The following is a 23,653-nucleotide window of genomic DNA, read 5'->3' as shown; positions in this document are numbered from 1 at the left end:
AATAAAAACTGCAAATAAAAAAAAAAGAAAAAGGACGACTGAATGCTGCGCTCTATCATTTTTAAATTAAATAAGTCGGTGAGTGCATAAACTTTTCTAATGGAAGCTAACCTGACTACCACATAGTAACAATAGTGGTGAAGCTTTGGGTTGTGCTTCATACGTGTCTGATGGTATGTATGCAGCAGTGTGTTCGAAAGACCGCTTGTCTCCCTTCGTGCGGATCTGTGTGTGGCACACCTTTACGCCCGTACTAAAGTCATCCCAGGCTTTCTGGCAGGGCTAGGATTGAAGAGGATATTCTGTTTCATGTGATGTACTAGGGATGCACTGCTTCCACATATTTTAACAGTTGTTATTGTTGTGGGTTTCAGTCCTGAGGCTGGTTTGATGCAGCTCTCCATGCTACTCTAACCTGCGCAAGATTTTTCATCTTCCAGTACCTACTGCAACCTACATCCTTCTGAATCTGCTAAGTGTATTCATCTCTTGGTCTCCCCTTACGATTTTTACCCTCCACGCTGCCCTCCAATACTAAATTGCTGATCACTTGTTGCCTCAAAACATGTCCTACCAACCGATCCCTTCTTTTAGTCAAGTTGTGCCACAGACTCCTCTTCTCCCCAATCCTACTGAATACCTCCTCATTAGTTATGTCATCTACCCATCTAATCTTCAGCATTCTTCTGTAGTACCACATTTCAAAAGCTTCTATTCTCTTCATGTCCAAACTAGTTATCGTCCATATTTCACTTCCATACATGGCTACACTCCATAGAAATACTTTCAGGAACAACTTCCTGACACTTAAATCTATTCTCGATGTTAACAAATTTCTCTTCTTCAGAAACGCTTTCCTTGCCATTGCCAGTCTACATTTTGTATCCTCTCTACTTCGACGATCATCAGTTATTTTGCTCCTCATATAGCAAAACTCCTTTACTACTTTAAGTGTGTCATTTCCTAATCTAATTCCCTCAGCATCACCCGACTTCATTTGACTACATTCCATTGACCTCGTTTTGCTTTTGTTGATGTTCATCTTATATCCTCCTTTCAAGACACTGTCCATTCCGTTCAACTGCTCTTCCAAGTCCTTTGCTATGTCTGACAGAATTACAATGTCATCGCCACACCTCAAAATTTTTATTTCTTGTCCATTGTTTTTAATACCTACTCCGAATTTTTCTTTTGTTTCTTTTACTGCTTGCTCAATATACCAATTGAATAACATCGGGGAGAGGCTACAACCCTGTCTCACTCCCTTCCCAACTACTGCTTCACTTCCATGCCCCTCGACTCTTATAATTGCCATCTGGTTTCTGTACAAATTGTAAATAGCCTTTCACTCCCTGTATTTTACTCCTGCCACCTTCAGAATTTGAAAGAGAGTATTCTAGTCAACATTGTCAAAAGCTTTCTCTAAGTCTACAAATGCTAGAAACGTAGGTTTGCTTTTCCTTAATCCATCTCCTAAGATAAGTCGTTGGGTCAGTATTGCCTCATGTGTTCCAATATTTCTACGGAATCCAAACTGATCTTCCCCGAGGTCGGCTTCTACCAGTTTTTCCATTCGTCTGTAAAGAATTCGCGTTAGTATTTTGCAGCCGTGACTTATTAAACTGATAGTTCGGTATTTTTCACATCTGTGAACACGAGCTTTCTTTGGGATTGGAATTATTATATTCTTCTTGACGTTTGAGGGTATTTCACCAGTCTCATACATCTTGCTCACCAGACGGTAGAGTTTTGTCGGGTCTGGCTCTCCCAAGGCTGTCAGTAGTTCCAATGGAATGTTGTCTACTCCCGGGGCCTTGTTCAGACTCAGGTCTTTCAGTGTATCCATTATTGGACTCACATTTAATATGCACCTGAGGATGCGACACAGGCCCTGAAACTGATTTATAACGGAAGCGGATTCTATCACTGATGAGCATTCCATACAGTTGCAGTTCGAGGATCCCAAAGTGATAGTTATTAAGATAATAGTAAACGAAGAGTATTGTAGGTGACAATTTTCGGCTCGTTCGCTGTACTTGATATTCAACAAAAAGGTATTGCTACACTGTGGCTGTAGACGGTTTTTGCCCTAATGTGTTGGGGGTTAGTAACAAGTGCTTGAAGATGCGCTGTGTGAACAGCTGTGACCAAGCCGGCGTCGTGGTTTTGCCCCCACTGCGCTGTGAAATGTGGCTACTTTGCACAGGGATTTGCGTCGCTCGCCACCGCCTCCCCAAGTTCTCTTCGCGCAAACATCCCGCGCCCAGCGCCGTGTCGCTAGGGAGACCCTGCTTCTCTACAAGTTCGCCACTTCCATGAATTAATTAAACTTGAGAACTCCTTGTGGGTTGAGGTCAGTTCTGAATAAATCATCGCTGTAACACTTTTGTTCCCCGTCGTTCTACAACTTCGACTAATATGGGAAACGACACTGCACCTGAATGAGATTTTCACTCTGCAGCGGAGTGTGCGCTGATATGAAACTTCCTGGCAGATTAAAACTGTGTGCCCGACTGAGACTCGAACTCGGGACCTTTGCCTTTCGCGGGCAAGTGCTCTACCATCTGAGCTACCGAAGCACGACTCACTCCCGGTCCTCACAGCCTTACTTCTGCCAGTACCTCGTCTCCTACCTTCCAAACTTTACAGAAGTTCTCCTGCGAAACTTGCAGAACTAGCACTCCTGAAAGAAAGGATACTGCGGAGACTTGGCTTAGCCACAGCCTGGGGGATGTTTCCAGAATGAGATTTTCACTCTGCAGTGGAGTGTGCGCTGATATGAAACTTCCTGGCAGATTAAAACTGTGTGTCTGACCGAGACTCGAACTCGGGACCTTTGCCTTTCGCGGGCGTGCTCTACCAACTGAGCTACCGAAGCACGACTCACGCCCGGTCCTCATTCTGGCTTCGTTGAAACAACGTATTCCATCACGGTGTGTGTTCCGAGCAGGAGTTACATATGAAACTTCCTGGCAGATTACAACTGTGTGCCGGACCGAGTCTCGAACTCAGGACCTTTGCCTTTCGCGGGAAAGTGCTCTATCAGCTGAGCTACCCAAGCACGACTCACCCCGTCCTCACAGCTTTACATCTTCCAGTTACATATGATGATGATCATGATGATGTGATGATGATGATGATGATGATGATGATGATGATGATGATGATGTCCCATATTCCGAGGAGCGTAGGGGACGATGCGGGAGACCCGCACCGCCGTACTAGGCAAGGTCCTAGCGGAGGTGGTTTTCCATTGCCTTCCTCCGACCGTAATGGGGATGAATGATGATGATGAAGACGACACAACAACATCCAGTCATCTCGAGGCAGGAAAAATCCCTGACCCCGCCGGGAATCGAACCCGGGTCCCCGTGCGCGGGAAGCGAGAACGCTACCGCAAGACCACGAGTATATTCGCCAAAAAAGAAGACAGTTTCAAAAATATAATATTTGTAAACCAGTAATCACTAAATTGCTCATGTAATAACGGAAGAGTCGTCTATAAGGTACATTCAAATGATAACAAGACAGTTGGAAAAAAGTAAGTGAATTGATTATTATTTGAAAAGTAATCACCACAACTAGGAATAAATTTACTCCTCTGTGGGACAAGACGCTCAGTGCCTTCATGGAAAAATGTTTGCGGTTGCCTATTCTAACAATACCACCACTTGGAAAGTAGGTTAGAAATCAGATTAATAATGTTTCTCACGCAGCATATGTTCGCTTCATCGGGCAACAACAAATTTATTGACTGTGGATGGTATCGTCAGAATGGAAATAATGAAGTCACTGCAAAAAAAAAGTCATTATTTTGGCACTTATCTTGAATGGATTCCCAAGTAGATTTCCTCGAAGTTGTTATGGCTCATCTCGTTGATTCTAGGGTGATTCCACTTTGGCTGCTAGAAGGTCCAGATCTGTATTTTAGCAATATTTGAACACCTAACAAATGCGTTTTTCAGGAAATTCTTAATGATCATACAATCGCAGACCAGAACAATGGTATGGTAGAAATAATTTTTGACTTGGTGTTCACATATACTACTTCTTAATTGTCACATCATCAAGAAAACAGTTTTGTATCAATCTCCATATATTTAATTTCCACTTTAACAAAACAGAAGACTTGACTGTTCTTTTACAAAGCGAAATAACAACTTAACTTCTGCAAAGTGAAACAAAGACTGCTGTGTGCGCACTCGCACCAAAACGGTTAGAAGTAAGTCAAAGATTATGGCAGTCTCACAGAAATGAATACACACAAGAACCAAATCACTGTAATATATCTATACATCGGAGTACCTATACATTAATAAAACCAAATGTGAATATTGTCACAAAAATATGTCTGTTACTTCGCAGAAAAGTAGTACGATATTACTGGTATCGAGAACGGGGGTTGGAGTGCCGTAATGGTCACGTAAATAAAGAACCATTCAACTATGGAACCATGATTGTATCCTGGCGCGCACCTCTTCGTCCAAGGCAAAACGGCAGCCACGAATCTCTTTCTTCATGGCTCCAAAAATGTGAGAATCGCTTGTGGGGAGATTAGGACATTATAGTAAATGTGTAAGGGCTTCCCAGTGAAGCCCGAATCGCGTCATCAATCCCAAATGCAAAGGATTGTTGACGCACGGCATCATTCTGATGCAGAATAATGGTCGCCCACATCCTGCCAATGTTGTTTCCACCACGTTGCAGAAGTTTCGCTACCCTTACACATCTTCCATACGGTCCAGATTTTACCGCATGCGTTTTGCATATTTTTGGAGCGCTGAAGAGAGACATTAGTGGCCGTCAATTTGCAGGCAATATCCGTCTCGCACATCTCAGTGTTTATGACGTCATACCTCCTTCTCTACGTGCCGTACAATGGTAACATTTTCGAAGTACGTTCAGTGCTATATATGCCTACTGTCTCCGAAATTTGTTGCGAATGGGTGTACTCATAAGGAAGTCATAAATTAAAACAACGTGCATGACGATAAAGCTTTACTGGATAAACAGCGAAGACGTAGTAAGCGATAAACTTTTTTCCTTTCATTATTTTATAGGAGACGTCGAGGCAAATTTTATAATAGGGTTGAAATTATGTGTAAAGTTTGTCGCAACTCGCTACGTGACTATGCTTGACGAATAAAACCAGGGTAATTCTCGCGTAGGAGGGGTGATTCATGAAGATAGCAAATATTTTAATGGGTTATTCCACAAGTAAAACTAAAGTAAGAAGTTCAGGTAATCAGGGGTCCACAAATGTTTAGGTACGTAATTACGGCTAATAAATGATTTTGCCTGAAATTTAGCATCTTCGCTAATACGAAGCCATCGCAAAACTGTACGAGGTTAAACTAAAGCACGATTTTCATTTATTTTGTTGTTATTGATCTGGTGAATCACACAAAACATGTCCCAGATGTGTATCTGCCGTAGTTTTCCAGAACACTCAGACAAGCAAAGAAGTAATTTTGTAACATTTTTAATTTATCAACTAGTTGGTCCAATTTGTTTTTTAAATTGCAGACAATTGCACAAAGTTTTCAACACAAGCTGTAGAGAATTTAATTTTGGAAAAATCACGGTGATAATGTTATCTGAAACTATTTGATAAATAATGCACGAACTGCAAGAGTTATGTTGGCTTGAGTGGCCGAGCGGTTCTAGGCGCTACAGTCTGTAATCGCGCGACCGCTACGGTCGCAGGTTCGAATCCTGCCTCGGGCATGGATGTGTGTGATGTCCTTAGGTTAGTTAGGTTTAACTAGATCTAAGTTCTAGGGGACTGATGACCTCAGATGTTAAGTCCCATAGTGCTCAGAGCCATTTCAACCATTTGAATAACAGTTCACTTAAATACACTATTGTTATTATGTTATTTCAGTGAACAATACAAAAAATTAACTCGTTTCAAGTTTAGGAAACGACTGAAACAACTCACTAACGTTGACAACAATGACGGACACGTTTCTATATTCGTAATGGAAAGTAAATTTCTTTACTTGTATAATAATCTTTGCTTCTGTGGATGTTCTGGGAAACTGCTGGGAGGTGTTTTATCAGATTCATCAGACCAATAACAGAAAAAGAAATGGAAATCGTGCTTCACTTCAATATCGTACAGTTTTGCGATGGATTCATATTAGCGAAGTTGTTAAATTTAAGGCAAAATATTTTATTAGCCGTAACATTTGCGAATCAATGTTTATATGAACTTCTTTGTTTAGTTTTACTTGTAGAATAACATATTACAATATTTGCATATATTCGTGAATCACCCTGTGTAAGCAGATGATGACAGCATTTAAAATTTTTAGATTGAGTCAATAATAATGTAAAACACTGAAGCTCAAATTATTGTTGCTCCTGGAAGCTGTTAGATAGCGAACCTACTGCTAGGATTCCGCCCTGGGTTAGTCATATAGTAATATGGATAGAGTTGTAAGATTACCGTAGACTGCCAATACTATGAAAAGGAAGCGTAGACTACAGTAAGTTTCGTAGTAGCTTTCGTCAGTTAAAGTCGCACCTGCGTTACTTGTACGGTATGTGTGTTGCTTACTTATCGAGCATTACCTCATAATGATCGCTTTCTTTTACGTATGTGACTAGGTTCCCCTAAAAACCGGAAGCGGAAAACCGTCTAGAAACTTGGTGAGACATATGAATGGCTCATCAAAAAGGTAAAAATGTGCAAAACAAAAATATAACAAACATTGCTTTAGTACTTCGTCGAACTCACATAAAACATGTAATATAGTGGAACACCTACAGCCGTCCTTTCAGTTTGTGGCTACCAGTTTCTGTGCTTTCATGCACTACCATCAGGCCGTAACTGACGCTGAGGGTGTTAACTCCAGTTTTATATACGATTCATCAGTGCCTAACAATTATGAACTGGTTTATGCAAACTACCTGTAACTGTGATGTTGCTTCTCCAACCATCTATCGTATGGTACGTACGAGGTGCATTCAAGTTCTAAGGCCTCCGATTTTTTTTTTCTCCGGACTGGAAAGAGATAGAAACATGCGCATTGTTTTAAAATGAGGCTGCGTTCATTGGCAATACGTCTCAGAGATGGCGGAACCGTACGGCAGATGGAATTTTACCGCCAGCGGGGAGAATGAGAACTGTTTTAAATACGTAAAATGGCGACGTTTTCCTTACTTGAACAGCGTGCAATCATTCGTTTTCTGAATTTTCGTGGTGTGAAACCAATTGAAATTCATCGACAGTTGAAGGAGACATGTGGTGATGGAGTTATGGATGTGTCGAAAGTGCGTTCGTGGGAGCGACAGTTTAATGAAGGCAGAACATTGTGTGACAACAAACCGAAACAACCTCGGGCTCGCACAAGCCGGTCTGACGACACGATCGAGAAAGTGGAGAGAATTGTTTTGGGGGATCGGCGAATGACTGTTGAACAGATCGCCTCCAGAGTTGGCATTTCTGTGGGTTCTGTGCACACAATCCTGCGTGACGACCCGAAAATGCGAAAAGTGTCATCCAGGTGGGTGCCACGAATGCTGACGGACGACCACACGGCTGCCCATGTGGCATGTTGCCGAGCAATGTTGACGCACAACGACAGCACGAATGGGACTTTCTTTTCGTCGGTTGTGACAATGGACGAGACGTGGATGCCATTTTTCAATCCAGAAACAAAGCGCCAGTCAGCTCAATGGAAGCACACAGATTCACCGCCACCAAAAAAATTTCAGGTAACCGCCAGTGCTGAAAAAATGATGGTGTCCATGTTCTGGGACAGCGAGGGCGTAATCCTTACCCACTGCGTTCCAAAGGGCACTATGGTAACAGGTGCATCCTACGAAAAGGTTTTGAAGAACAAATTCCTTCCTGCACTGCAACAAAAACGTCCGGGAAGAGTTGCACGTGTGCTGTTTCACCGAGACATCGGACCCGCACATCGAGCTAACGTTACGCAACAGTTTCTTCGTGATAACAACTTTGAAGTGATTCCTCATGCTCCCTACTCACCTGACCTGGCTCCTAGTGACTTTTGGCTTTTTCCAACAATGAAAGACACTCTCCGTGGGCGCACATTCACCAGCCGTGTTGCTATCGCCTCAGCGACTTTCCAGTGGTCAAAACAGACTGCTAAAGAAGCCTTCGCCGCTGCCATGGAATCGTGGCGTCAGCGTTGTGAAACATGTGTACGTCTGCAGGGCGATTACGTCGAGAAGTAACGCCAGTTTCATCGATTTCGGGTGAGTAGTTAATTAGAACAAAAATCGGAGGCCTTAGAACTTGAATGCACCTCGTAGAGGTATATTACAACGTGAGCCGTGGCTGGTCATGCTATGCGCTGGATTAAACCTTCACTGCGATTCTGTCTAGTCTCCCGCAGTTATTTCGATTATGCTGTTATCGTCTTCTTCAGCGGGTAGCAGCGGCGGTGTGTATCGACATTCGCACCCTGAACTATCCTTGACCTGGCGCTTATAGTTTCCGGCTGGGCGGTGTGCGACCAGTCGGTCGGTTGGCGTGGAGCAGTGAGGAATTCTCGGCGGGCTGTGGTTTGGCCGGGCCCGCTGGCAGTCTCTACGCAGTGTCGGGGAGTGTGGCGGTGTTCCCATTGCTGTGAGGTCCGTGGCTCACCGACCCTCGCCATGAAAGTTGAGTTTTGATTTAACCTACCAGCAAGTCAAGACTGTTCACATTGTGTCATTTGGAGTTCGTTGTCGACTGTTGGGATATTCGCGTGAGCAGCAACGTCTGTTTTCAAGTTGGAAAATTCTAGCCACCCTCTGGTGGAGTTTCACTGTATTTGGTTATTTGAATTGAAGTGCACCAGCGGAATCTTCTGCCTTGTGGCCGTTAACGTTCCAGGTACCTGCCCTGGGCGTTGACATAAATTTCAGGCAGTGTAGTTTCCTCATCGTGTTGTTGCTGTCCAGCACGGCGTGTAGTTTGACAGCTCCATGTATGATTGGTTGTGGGCGCCAATGTCTTCTACGTTGTTCCCTTTTGTGTCCTGGTCGGGTGAAATGGATGTTATCTTGTCGGTGAGTGCGCTGACTGTCGGTCGGTTGGGTTGTGGTCGGATCGTGAATGGTTGGCCCGAACGCCCGTCTCACTTAAGCGAGCGTTAGTGTTTTAATTACATTCCGACCCTCGAACATCTGGGCGCACTTGTGTGGACTGCCTTATTCTTTTTTAATTTGTTCTTATGTTGGTACTTCTATGGCCTCTAGCCGGTTTTGTGTTTCAAATTGGAGCTGTTTTACTCTTAAGGCCTTCTGCCTAGTTTAAAGTACTGTTTCATGTAAGCTTTTTGGCATTTAAAAAGTTTTGAATTTTTAAAGCCTTCAGGCGATTTGAATTTAGCTTGTTTACTTCAGCATAAGTAAAGAACTGTTTTAAGATAAGGCTTGCTTTTGAATTTCTGATTATGCTTGCGTTTTAAGTTAGTGGCCTTCAGCCGTTTCTAAATTAAAGTGGCTTTCAGCCGGTAATTCAGTCCCGAAGATTAAAGCTGTGTGTTTAAAAATTTTTTTTGGGTTCTTGTAATGTTTGATCAAGCAATAAAGTTGTATGTTCGAGTGTAACTGACAGCCGCGCAGATCCTGTTGCCTATTTTTTTGTTTCCTATTCTTAGAAAATCACCTTTTATGTTAACTGAACCCCCCTCTCAGTAACACATTTCTTAATTAATTTACAATAGTAAATAAGGCAGCAAATTTGAGACAGACTTAGCATTTTATTCAACACTGATGAATTTTAAAATAAACATGAATGTTCAAACTTAGTTTACTTTCCTTGAATCTAATTTTCCTCATCTGTTTACTTAAAATAATAATAAAATTATAGAATATGAGCTGATAGTGTGGACGACTATTGCATAGATTCAAAAATTTATAACAGCAATAAGAATTTGTATATCAGTCACCCATGCATACTTTCCACCCTAAGTTCGGAACGTTTTAAAACTACTAGGCTCTCTGACATGTGCACATCGATAACATACAAAAATCAAAATGACATATGTTTACAAAGGGTCCATTTTCATTTTTACAGAGTAATTTTTATGAAACAACTGTATGCTTCATATGTGAAATAAGTTCGAATTTTTAACTTCAGAAGTCCTATTCACTTTTTTTAACAATTATTTTTTTATGAAATGACTGTATGCTCAACTTATAGACAGTGCGTTATGTATGACAGGTTGCGTCACTGAGCACCACTAGTAACGGGACATATGCACGTGTAATCGGCGAGATAAGGTATATGAGTCTTTTTACACGTGGTATGTCTTCATTTTTCTTCTGTAAAATATAGGGTGTTTCAAAGAGAACATACGTATTTCGAATGCATATATTTATTAAACTTTAAGACATACGAATATGGAACTTTATACACATATTTACGAACCTCTCAAGTTCGGATTACAGATGTTCAATATGTACTCCATCAGCGACACGAACAATATCACGTCGATATTCAAATTCCTCCCATTCTCGGCCAAGCATGTCTTTCGTCATTGATGTTATGGCAGTACAGATCCGGTTCTTCAACTCTTCCAGGTTTTGTAGGAGTGGTGGTACATAAACGTTGTCTTTCACGAGACCCCACAGGAAGAAGTCAGAGGGTGTCACATCCGGTGACCGTGGAGCCCAGCTGTGGCATGGTACGTAGCCAGCTCCTTGGCGACCAATCCAACGGTTCGGTAGAGTTTCGTTCAGATATCCACGCACTTGGCGACTCCAGTGAGGGGATACCCCGTCTTGGTGAGAAATGAAGTTGTCTTCGTGCAGCCTCGGAAACAACCAGTTTTGTAACATACCGAGATACTGCTGGCCGTTAAACGTGTTCCCATCAAAGAAGAATTGGCCGCAAACAGATGATTGTGATATCACACAAAACACATTGACTTTGGGCGAACCTCGTACATGTCCAATGGCTGCATGTGCAGTGTGTTGGCCCCAAATTCGAAAATTGTGTTTGTTTATCTGACCACTAACATGGAAAGTCGCTTCATCACGATGTGAAAGTTATCATTGTCTATAGCATCAAGAATCTCGTTACAAAATGCCGCACGTTTCCGTTTGTCATCAGGAAGCAGAGCTTGTGACAGCTGTAACCCGTACGGCTTCATAAGCAACCGGCGACTCAAAACACACCAAACTGTTGTTGTAGGCAGTTGTAACTCCCCAGTGGCACGACGAGTTTTGAAGGACTACGTTGGAAAGCAGTTTGAATTGGTGCAACACTTTCTTCAGGAACACGGGGGCGGCCAGGACTCATTCCTTTACATACACATCCTGCATCCAGAAATTGTCGACGCCATCTGCGAATGTTCCACCGATTCGGAGGGTCAATTTGTTACTTCAGCCTGGAACGCCTTTGCACTGTAATCGCGGATTTGCACTTTGCAAAGTCGAGAAGAGAAAATGATTTCTGCTGCGGAGTAGCCATTTTAAACATACGACGGTTACCAAGCAAAACAGTAGACAACTGACATCTATCGGCTATTAATATAGACTGTGTATTCGTTTCTCCAATATCCGAGCCGAAGCGCAGTGATCGATAGTTTGGACAAAATAATACTTTGTAGTACGTATATTCTTTTTGAAATGTCATGTATATTATAGTAAAATTAGTTCTGATTTGTTCTGTTTATGTCACAGATTCTAATGATGGCTGTGGCCGAAACGTGATATGGTCTATCAAAAAAATAGAGATGTAATAGCGATCAAGACGGACTATTACACTGACCAAAGAGGTCCACAAAACTTGAGGACGAAAGTAACATCCGCATAATATGTCACTACCATATAACATAACTGTATGAAACTTGGCCCATACGTAAGAAGAAGTGTTACAGTAAAGTGTAGTAGGTAACAAAAAAATACGCAATGAGGCGAACAGAAATGATAATTTTATTCGCAGACAATAATTACGCTGCAGTCTCCGCGATTTATGATGATCCCCTCGACATTACAAAAGGCGAGACACGATTGCTAACATGGTATGTGATCTCCGCGGACAGCAACATGCTCCTATGCTGGTCACGAGGCTGCTAACGAGTCCTTGGGGCAATGCGTTGCACTCCTCCACCAGCTCAGCTGACAACTGCTGGGTGGTTCTTGCTGCATGTCGACTTGCTGCAGTATGTCTTTCGCAACGCATCCCACAAGTGCTCCATGGGTTCTAAGTCTGGGGGACGGGCATGCTAGTCCAGTTGCCAAATATCATCTCGTTCCAAACTCTCCACCATGTGCGCTGTTTCATCCGGTCATGCATCATCACCACCACCACCAACACCACCACCACCACCACCACCACCACCACCATCATCATCCATAGAAAGGAAGTCAGGGACGAACATACAAAGACTGCTATTAGTTCTCTCATCCGAGACTTAGTCAGTAACCCTATCATTACGTTCTGTGGGTCGTCTAGAACGGTGCTCTGCTCACTCAGCTGATTGTTGATGTAGGTATCTGTCATTCCATACTTCCAGGAAATCCCAATCGTCCTCTATATCTTCTTCTGGAATGATTGGTTCTTTACTCCTATTCGATTTACGTGTGTCTCTGCTCACTTCTCATTCTTTCTAGCAGGAAGCCTATAATCCCTAAGCTAATTCTACACCTTCCTAGCACTTCCCGGGTCTCATCACTAGGAGGAACATTGGAGGTCGCGTTGTATCTGCGAGATACAAGGCCAACGTGGCCCCATTACCTTTAATTAACCCCGGATGTTGGAGACGATAAGTAAACAAAACGCAAAACAAACCATGTATATATTAAATATCAGCAACAGAACATTAATTTACGAAAATTTTAAATTGAACTTTCATGTATTAACATTTAGAAACTTTCTTCAGTATACAGTCTACATCTACATCCATACTCCGCGAGCCACCTGACGGTGTGTGGCGGAGGGTACCTTGAGTACCTCTATCGGTTCTATTCCAGTCTCGTATTGTTCGGGGAAAGAAAGATTGTCGGTATGCCTCTGTGTGGGCTCTAATCTCTCTGATTTTATCCTCATGGTCTCTTCGCGAGATATACGTAGGAGGGAGCAATATACTGCTTGACTCCTCGGTGAAGGTATGTTCTCGAAACTTCAAGAAAAGCCCGTACCGAGCTACTGAGCGTCTCTCCTGCAGAGTCTTCCACTGGAGTTTATCTATCATATCTGTAACTCTTTTGCGATTGCTAAATGATCCTGTAACGAAGCGCGCTGCTCTCCGTTGGATCTTCTCTATCTGTTCTATGAACCCTATCTGGTACGGATCCCACACTGCTGAGCAGTATTCAAGCAGCGGGCGAACAAGCGTACTGTAACCTGCTTCCTTTGTTTCGGATTGCCTTTCCTTAGGATTCTTCCAATGAATCTTAGTCTGGCATTTGCTTTACCGACGATCAACTTTATATGATCATTCCATTTTAAATCACTCCTAATGCCTACTCCCAAATAATTTATGGAATTAACTGCTTCCAGTTGCTGACATGCTATTTGATGGCTACATGATAAGGGATCTTTCTTTCTATGCATTCGCAGCACATTACACTTGTCTAAATAGAGATGCAATTGACATTCCCTGCACCATTCGTCAATTCGCTGCAGATCCTCCTGCATTTCAGTACAATTTTCAATTGTTACAACCTCTCCCTATACCACAGCATCATCCGCAAAAAGCCTCAGTGAACGTCCGATGTTATCCACAAGATCATTTATGTATATTGTGAATAGCAACGGACCTACGACACTCCCCTGCGGCACACCTGAAATCACTCTTACTTCGGAAGACTTCTCTCCATTGAGAATGACATGCTGCGTTCTGCTATCTAGGAACTCTTCAATCCAATCACACAATTGTTCTGATAGTCCATATGCTCTTACTTTGTTCATTAAACGACTGTGGGGAACTGTATCGAACGCCTTGCGGAAGTCAAGAAACACGGCATCTACCTGGGAACCCGTGTCTATGGCCATCTGAGTCTGCGGACGAATAGCGAGAGCTGGGTTTCACACGATCGTCTTTTTCGAAACCCATGCTGATTCCTACAGAGTAGATTTCTAGTCTCCAGAAAAGTCATAATAAGTGTTCCAAAATTCTACAACTGATCGACGTTAGAGATATAGGTCTATAGTTCTGCACATCTGTTCGACGTCCCTTCTTGAAAACGTGGATGACCTGTGCCCTTTTCCAATCCTTCGGAACGCTACGCTCTTCTAGAGACCTACGGTATACCGCTGCAAGAAGGGGGCCAAGTTCCTTCGCGTGCTCTGTGTAAAATCGAACTGGTATCCCATCAGGTCCAGCGGCCTTTCCTCTTTTGAGTGATTTTGTTTCTCTATCGATCTGTAGTCTATTTCGACATCTACCATTTTGTCATCTGTGCGACAATCTAGAGAAGGAACTACAGTGCAGTCTTCCTCTGTGAAACAGCTTTGGAAAAAGACATTTAGTATTTCGCCCTTTAGTCTGTCATCCTCTGTTTCAGTACCATTTTGGTCACAGTGTGTCTGGGTATTTTGTTTTGATCCACCTACCGCTTTGACATAAGACCTAAATTTTTTAGGATTTTCTGCCAAGTCAGTACATAGAACTTTATTTTCGAATTCATTGAACGCCTCTCGCATAGCCCTCCTCACACTACATTTCGCTTCGCGTAATTTTTGTTCGTCTGCAAGGCTTTGGCTATGTTTATGTTTGCTGTGATGTTCCCTTTGCTTCCGCAGCAGTTTTCTAACTCGGTTGTTGTACCACGGTGGCTCTTTTCCATCTCTTACGATCTTGCTTGGCACATACTCACCTAACGCATATTGTACGATGGTTTTGAAGTTTGTCCACTGATCCTCAACACTATCTGTACTTAAGACAAAACTTTTGTGTTGAGCCGTCAGGTACTCTGAAATCAGCTTTTTGTCACTTTTACTAAACAGAAAAATCTTCCTACCTTTTTTAATATTTCTATTTACGGCTGAAATCATCGATGCAGTAACCGCTTTATGATCACTGATTCCCTGTTCTGCGTTAACTGTTTCAAATAGTTCGGGTCTGTTTGTCACCAGAAGGTCTAATATGTTATCGCCACGAGTCGGTTCTCTGTTTAACTGCTCAAGGTAGTTTCCAGATAAAGCACTTAAAAAATTTCACTGGATTCTTTGTCCCTGCCACCCGTTATGAACGTTTGCGTCTCCCAGTCTATATCTGGCAAATTAAAATGGTGGGGAAATCTACTCGAAATATTTTCCAAATTATCCTTCAGGTGCTCAGCCACAAAAGATGCTGAGCCAGGGGGTCTATAGAGATATCCAGTTACCATGTCTGAGCCTGCTTTAACCGTGACCTTCACCCAAATTATTTCACATTTCGGATCTCCGTCAATTTCCTTCGATACTATTGCACTTCTTACCGCTGTAAACACGCCTCCCCCTTCACTGTCCACCCTGTCTCTGCGGTATACATTCCAATCTGAGTTTAGGATTTCATTACTGTTTACGTCTGGTTTCAGCCAACTTTCTGTCCCTAGTACTATATGGGCGTTGTGACCGTTTATTAATGAGAGCAGTTCTGGGACCTTTCTATAGACGCTCCTGCAGTTTACTATTAGCACATTAATATTGTTATTCCCTGTTGCATTTTGCCTACTCCTACCTTGCCGCGTCTCAGGAGGCGTCTTGTCGGGCCTAGGGAGGGAATACTCTGACCTAAAAAACCCACATGTGCACTCCACACGTACTCCGCTACCCTTGTAGCCGCTTCCTGTGTGTAGTGCACGTGTGACCTATTCAGGGGGACCCTACATTTCTCCACCCGATAGCGGAGGTAGAGAAATTTGCACCCCATATCTCCGCAGAATCGTCTCAGCCTCTGGTTTAAGCCTTCCACTCGGCTCCATCACCATCATTATCACCACCACCACCACCACCACCACCACCACCACCACCACCACCACCATCCATAGAAAGGAAGTCAGGGCCTAACACACGCAGACTGCTGTTAGTTCTCTCATCCCATACTTAGTCAGTAACCCTGTCATTACGTTCTGTGGGTCGCCTAGAACGTCGCTCTCCTCACTAAGCTGATGGTTGATGTGGGTACCTGTCATTCGACACTTGCAGCAGAGCAGAGCCCCCTACTCCTCTATACCTTCCTCTGGGATTTACGTGTGCCTCTGCTCACTTCTCATTCTGTCTAGCAGGAAACGTTTAATAGCTATGCTAATTCTACACCTTCTTAACACTCCACTGGTGGCGTCACTAGGAGGAACATTGGAGGTAGCGTTGTATCTGTGAGTTACAGGGCCAGTGTTGCACCATTACCTTCAATTAACCCAAGATGTTGGAGAGAATAAGTAAACAAAATGCAGAACAAACCATGTGCATATTAAATATTAACAACAGAACATTAATTTATGAAATTTAGAAATTGAACTTTCATGTATTAACATTTAGAAACTTTACTCAGTATACAGTATCTGTATCTAGAATATAGTAATGAAACAGGTAGCACATTAATACAAAATAACGTCCCTTTCAGAGAAAGGGAAACAAAAACGGAAGATGTATCATCAGCCATAGTTTTCGATGTCTTGATCAACGTCACAACCATCGGGACAAAACACTGCACAGTGTTGCAGGCATAAATATTGCCCACACCCTTTGCACTGGTACTGAGTGAGTCTTGTAGTCATGCTCGCCCAACATATTCGGCATCGCTTTCGCGGTTTGGTGCCCTCGGCAATTGTGCTACTGAGTTTCGCAGGTGTTTCATTTTGGGGAAGATGTTCCCGAAGCCGTAATGAAATAGTCCAAGGCAGCGAACCCTTTAGCATCTGGCCTATTATTAGTTCTTTTCCCAGATTACGGAGGCAGATTCGGCGGGCCGATTCCGTTTGCTAGACATATGATCTGGCTATTTATGCAAGCAACATTCAACACCGCGTAAAAAATAGCCATTGACCAATGTCTTGTGCCTCTATGACCATTGTACACAGAACACATTTTATCGAGCAAATCCGCACCTAGTGTATGGCGATTATAATAGGTACCACTTCCTGTTTCTTTGATCTGCACACACGCGGGCCGCGTAGTACGAGAATACGTAGATTTGTATCTGAGAGATCGCACGCGACCACTGGAGTCTTAAGCAGTTGCTCTACTCTTTCTCGATAAAGACTGAACTTATTGACGTCATCTCCGAATGCAAAAATTAATTTATTTCACCAGTTTCAAAGCAACTTATTTTCTGCCTACATAATCCTCTGCTCAGTTTGTAACTTACTGTTGGTAAAAGACAAAGTTATCACTCGCTTCTGCACAAATCTCTTAAAGGTATCTTCCTCAGAATTGTCATTTACGCCTGACCAAAAGTTATTCAGCAGTTCCATTTGTTTCAGTGTACTCTAATATTCCTCAAAGAAAGAATCTTTAAAACTTACTATGCTGCCACATTTTCCTATAGCTAACTTTCCACAAACACGACCTTCTCCCACGAAATTTGACATTACAAAACCAATTCCTGCTTATCATGCTACGACCTATGCAGTACATCCTCAAAGTCGCTCCAGAATTCCTTGGGGTGCACGCTTTTATTGGAATCAAATCTCAGGAACTATCTACTGGCAATATATGCAATTTCAGGTAATTCTGCAACAGCATTTATTAGGACATGAACACTACTCTTAGTTCCATTTTCTTTTCCTCTTTTTAGTCTATTTCATGCTCCTGCAAGTTACCACTATCAGCTGTACTAAATTCGGTTAGGTTAGTTTTCAAGTTACCCACGCTCACACACACCTTGACACGAAACGATTCACAACTATCATTTTTTCTTTAATTTTATTTGCCAATATATATGGTCATAATCACACTGTTTTTAAACATCATTTACTTGTACATGCTCCTAATTTAGTTCAGGATTTACATGTTCTCGAAACTGTTTGCTACCTTCAGTTACTTACTTTATAAGGTTTGTTACCTCGCTTTTCACTGTTGCGATTGTACCATTACATCCATTTTTACGCGACAAATTATCCCCTTCAAGCTATGATTAATTTGTGGCATACCATTTGTCACCGAATCTCTTAAATTACGAATTTTGATCCATTTCCCCCTGTATCTGCTCTTCAAAACTCTTTAACATCAAGGTCTCCTGACTGGCTAATAAACACTTGATTAATCCCGGAAACTAACCTATTCATTTCTGATCTTAATCCATTCATTTTACTATTAATCATCGCTTCGTTCATTTCAGCCTCACTCACTCACTCCGCTGGCTTCTTTGGGAAGTGACGCTCTCACTGTCTGCCTCCAGTTTATCTTGTCTTCATTCAGTGATACCCGGCCCTCTGCAGTCTGAGCTCACCTCTTCTTGCTATCTGCTTCTTGCATTTCCAGGGGGTCCTGAGCCTTCCACCTTGTCGTAAATGTGACGGACTATTCTGCCATGGTCCATTCTGACAACATGGGCTGTTCCTTGCGGATGCCTCACTTTGACATTGTTCACTACCAAGAGTTGATTGGCTAGCTTAACTAATTCTTCGTTGAATCTCCAAACTCATCTTTGTGTTGCTTGGTCAAATGTTGCCTCAAAGATTTTTCTGTACACTTCATTTTCGAAAACTGAGAGTTGTTTCAATTATTTTTTGGTCATCCTCCATGCTTCGGCTCCATGTACCAGTAGGTGGTCTGATGATTGTGTTAGAGTTTCACCTTGGCCTTCCTTGTCAAGAATTTGGAGGACAGAAAGTTTTGGAGGGAAAGGTAGACTTTGTTTGCATGTCGTAGTGTGGTTTGATATTAGACGTCTGTTGTAACCATTTATATTTATATTTAGATTAAAGTTCAGTCTTGATCACGTTATGTCTGTTTTAATGAGTAACCGGTTTCGGTTTTATCTATAAAACCATCATCAGACCCATTGGCTCCCTTGGGTTGGTAGGTGGAGCTCTCCTTGCTGCTGTGCAGACATAACATGATCAGACATAACGTGATCAAGACTGAACTTTAATCTAAATATAACAATTAATTGATCACTGTATTCCAAAAATGTTTACCAAAATTGTGCAAAGTTTGTCTAGTCAGGCAATTGGAAATTACAAAAGGTTTAGAAATATTAGAACCAAAATTATGAAACTTGGTATGAAAATTAAATTTAATAAAACTTGCCTCATGGAACATATCATACCAAAATATGCTAAAATCAATATTCAATCCAAATCTAGTAATGTAACATATGTACAACAAAAGAGTAGTATTTTATGGATTAAATCTGAAATTAGAGAAGCTTTTAAGATAAAAGATTTTTTAAATGTCGAAATGTATAGTCTGCATTTATTGCTAAGTAATGAACTCTCACCTTTGATTTTTTTCTATTTTACTAAGCAGCATTGATGAGAAAATAGACTTTTTATGGAAAGCGATTACCCAAAGACATCAGAGAAAAATTGATTTACTCATAGCTAAACAACAAAATAAGCTTTCAGAAAAGGTCAACCATATACATCAATTTTATCCAAGGACAATGAATCTTACAGATATTCAGTTCACAAAGTCTGAAATGTCACTACTTGACAAAGGCTTAAAATATAACTTAACTCCCCCACTAAATAATACCAACGTTAAAAACATAATTGCTGATGTTATAGCAACAAGCAAAATATCGAAAATAAATAAACCTGAAGCATGTAAGATAGCCCTAAAAACGAAGGACTTAATTTTAAAAGAGAAAAATAAACTACATAGAAAAACTGAAGATAAAACACTTAAAAATATCAATAATAAACTACTAGCAGAGAAAGCAATTGTGGTAATGGCCGATAAAGGAAATACCCTTGTAATTATTAAAGAAGACGATTATATATTTAAAACACTCTCATTTTTTAATGAAAATGGGATCGTTGAAGTAACTAAAGACCCCACTCCAAAGTTCCAATTAAAGATTAAGAAACTAGTCGATGAAAATAATCACCTCTTGACCCCTGAGGAAAAAAATATGATGAAAAATATGAATCCCCAAATACCTAAATTAAGATCACAGATTAAACTGCATAAAAAAGAGAAATCTATACGACCTATTGTCAACTACAGAAGTAGTCCCTCATATAAACTAAATATGAAACTTAATAAAATTTTGAAAGCATTCTATACATATGACAGCAACTTCAGTATCAAAAACAGTTATGAACTAACACAACAAATCCACAATATAGACATTCCAACTAGTGCAAATTTCGCCTCATTAGATATTAAAAATTTATATACAAATATACCAATTACTGAGACGATTAATATAATTAGGGATAACTTAATACAATACAAAAATATGACTAAAGACGAAATAATCGAACTTATAGAACTACTTGAATGCTCTTTAGATTACAATTATTTCTCGTTTAATACTAAAATCTATTGTCAGAAATTAGCAATGGGAAATTCTTTGGCTGGGACAGTAGCAGACATTTTCGTAAACCACATTGAGACGCAATTCCTGAAAAATAACCCTGATATCGCAAATAAAATCATATATTACAAGCGATATGTAGACGATACATTATTACTTTATAATGGTTCAAAAGACGAAATTGAGAAACTTGCTATAAAATTAAACTCTATGCATCCAAAGTTACAATTTACAGTTGAGCATGAAAATCGAAAATCTATTAACTACCTAGATCTCACTATAACTAATAACAACGGGAAACATTTATTCACCATATACAGGAAACCTACAACCACTGATGTTATTATTAATGCTACATCATGTCATCCTGACAAGTATAAAAAAGCATTTTTTAAGTCTATGATACACCGAATACTAAAATTACCGCTAGAAGCTAATGAGATCAAAAAGGAAATGACCATCTTAAAACAAATTGCAAAAACCAACTCTTTCGACACACGACAGGTAGATATCATTTTTAATAAAGTACAACAATCACAAAGTACTCCACTAATAAGTAATCCAAAATATATGAAGATGACATATATGGGAAACATATCAGATAGAATCACTAACTTATTCAAAAATTCTGGAATAACAATAGCATTTACAACTGATAATACTTTACAACAAAAATTAAGACATACCGTAAATAAAGATAATGGAAAATCTACCAGATCAGGAGTGTACAAGATCCAATGTAGAGACTGTGAGAAAATATATATCGGCCAAACAGGTCGAAATTTTGCAGTAAAGTACAAAGAACGTATGTCAGGTACCTCACGAACAAAGTCTGTTTTTGGTCATCATATAACATTCAATAATCATGCTGAGGGGACAGTACAACAGAATTTACAAGTTCTTCATTATGCAAATAAAGGCTTACTTATGAATATCCTAGAAGAAATCGAGATATATGCTCATTTGAAAACCAAATCATCAATGCTGCTCAATGAACAATTAGATTTTCGCGAAAAATATTATTACGACCTTTTTGACGAAATTTTATAATAAAAGCATCTACTCTTTTGTTTTTTAAAAATATAAGATCAGTTATACCCATGGCAAAAGCAATGTATGTAAAATATGCTGCATCAGCAGTCTCATCAGTTATTCAGATATACAAAAAAAAAAAAAAAAAAAAAAAAAAAAAAAACATCAGTTGACTGCACAGCAGCAAGGAGAGCTCCACCTACCAACCCAAGGGAGCCAATGGGTCTGATTATGGTTTTATAGATAAAACCGAAACCGGTTACTCATTAAAACAGACATAACGTGATCAAGACTGAACTTTAATCTAAATATAACAATTAATTGATCACTGTATTCCAAAAATGTTTACCAAAATTGTGCATTTATATTTATACCAAGACTTTTGAGGTTGGGAGTGTTCTTGAAGTGTTGTTTTCTATGTGAAGATTACTACTTTGTCCTGTAGTAATATTTTACCATCGAATGATCATGTGTTCCACTTTTTCTTCTTTAATTTCTAATCCTATTTTCATGATGGCGTCATTTAGCTTCTTAAACAGCAGTTTCACCCGCGTAATTTCCTGTTAATGCTATGTCGTCTGCATAGGCCAGTATATTTGGTTGTTTATCTCATTTGTTGCTCGTTTTGTTTATATTACCACGTTTTCCATGACAATGTTGAAGATAAATGGGACTAGAGCATCACCTTGCTTCATTCACATTTCAGTATCAATGTCCTTAATTTATTTCATAATAGAAGTATTATTGTCTCAAGTTTTTTCAATAATAATAGTATTATTGCCCCTAATCTGTTTCATTATACTTTGTAACATTACTGGCGTACTGCTATTATAGTTATAAGTCTCTAATCCTAACTCCCTTTTCGTTTATGTAGTAGTAAATGGTACCGATTGAACATCATGGTCAGATGCCTGTCCCCTGTTTATTTCCTGAACATGGATTGGTAACATCAGCTTCAAATTCCGACTTCGTTTTTATTTCGTTCACAAGAAATGGTCCAATCACAAAATCAGCTCCCGCCACTACTAGCAGATACTGAATTTGGATTTTTGATGCTTCAATAAATTCACCAGTCACACCGTCATCAGAAAGTACTGACTCATCCTAATTTATACCCTCCTTATGGTCATTTATTCGAGAATTATTGTTTTTCTCCATTTTCACACGTTTCGTTCCACACTCTCATACTGAGCGAAGGCTAAAGCACTACTTAGCTGTTTCTCCTCGTTGCCAGCACTATGAGGTGATACTGCAAGCCTGTCTGTCGAGCACTGTCTGCCCACACCGGTATCGAATACGGGTCCCCGCGCTGTCCGGTGCTGCCAGCTACACCTGTCTCCAGTCTGCTACGTCTCGCCCCCGCAAGCTGCTTCTGTCCCTCGCACCATAATTTGCTGACCGTGCAACCAGCTGAATCTTCACATGTCATCACTAATACTGTTCGCCCGCATCTCGTGGTCGTGCGGTAGCGTTCTCGCTTCCCACGCCCGGGTTCCCGGGTTCGATTCCCGGCGGGGTCAGGGATTTTCTCTGCCTCGTGATGGCTGGATGTTGTGTGCTGTCCTTAGGTTAGTTAGGTTTAAGTAGTTCTAAGTTGTAGGGGACTGATGGCCATAGATGTTAAGTCCCATAGTGCTCAGAGCCACTAATACTGTTCTTAGTGTAAGGTGGTCATGTCTTTCGGTGTTTGTATGTCATCGATGTGTAAATCAGAGAGAGAGAGAGAGAGAGAGAGAGAGAGAGAGAGAGAGAGAGAGAGAGAGAGAGAAAGTTACGTTACTATTAAATAATCGTCGGTGTTGTCGTGGCACGGTCTTTGCCTGTGTGCTGTCTGATACTTTCTTAGTTGAAGTGTGGTAGATGATGGACGTATTCTGTAGTGCTGTGTGGATGTTAGATGAAGAAAGATTTATTGTAAAGGACAGCAAGGGTGAGTAAGGTGAATACATTAGAAAGGGAAGAGAATATGGATTTTGAATAATGGCGTTATTTTTGAAGAAAAAAAATGGCTCTGAGCACTATGGGACTCAACTTCTGAGGTTATCAGTCCCCTAGAACTTAGAACTAGTTAAACCTAACTAACCTAAGGACATCACAAACACCCATGCCCGAGGCAGGATTCGAACCTGCGACCGTAGCGGTCTTGCGATTCCAGACTGCAGCGCCTTTAACCGCACGGCCACTTCGGCCGGCTATTTTTGAAGAGAAATAGTTTGATGTAAGACTGTAGCACTGCT

Source organism: Schistocerca serialis, chromosome 12, assembly GCF_023864345.2.
Source record: "Schistocerca serialis cubense isolate TAMUIC-IGC-003099 chromosome 12, iqSchSeri2.2, whole genome shotgun sequence".
NCBI classification, from domain to species: domain Eukaryota; kingdom Metazoa; phylum Arthropoda; class Insecta; order Orthoptera; family Acrididae; genus Schistocerca; species Schistocerca serialis.
This window is presented reverse-complemented; position numbering follows the sequence as displayed.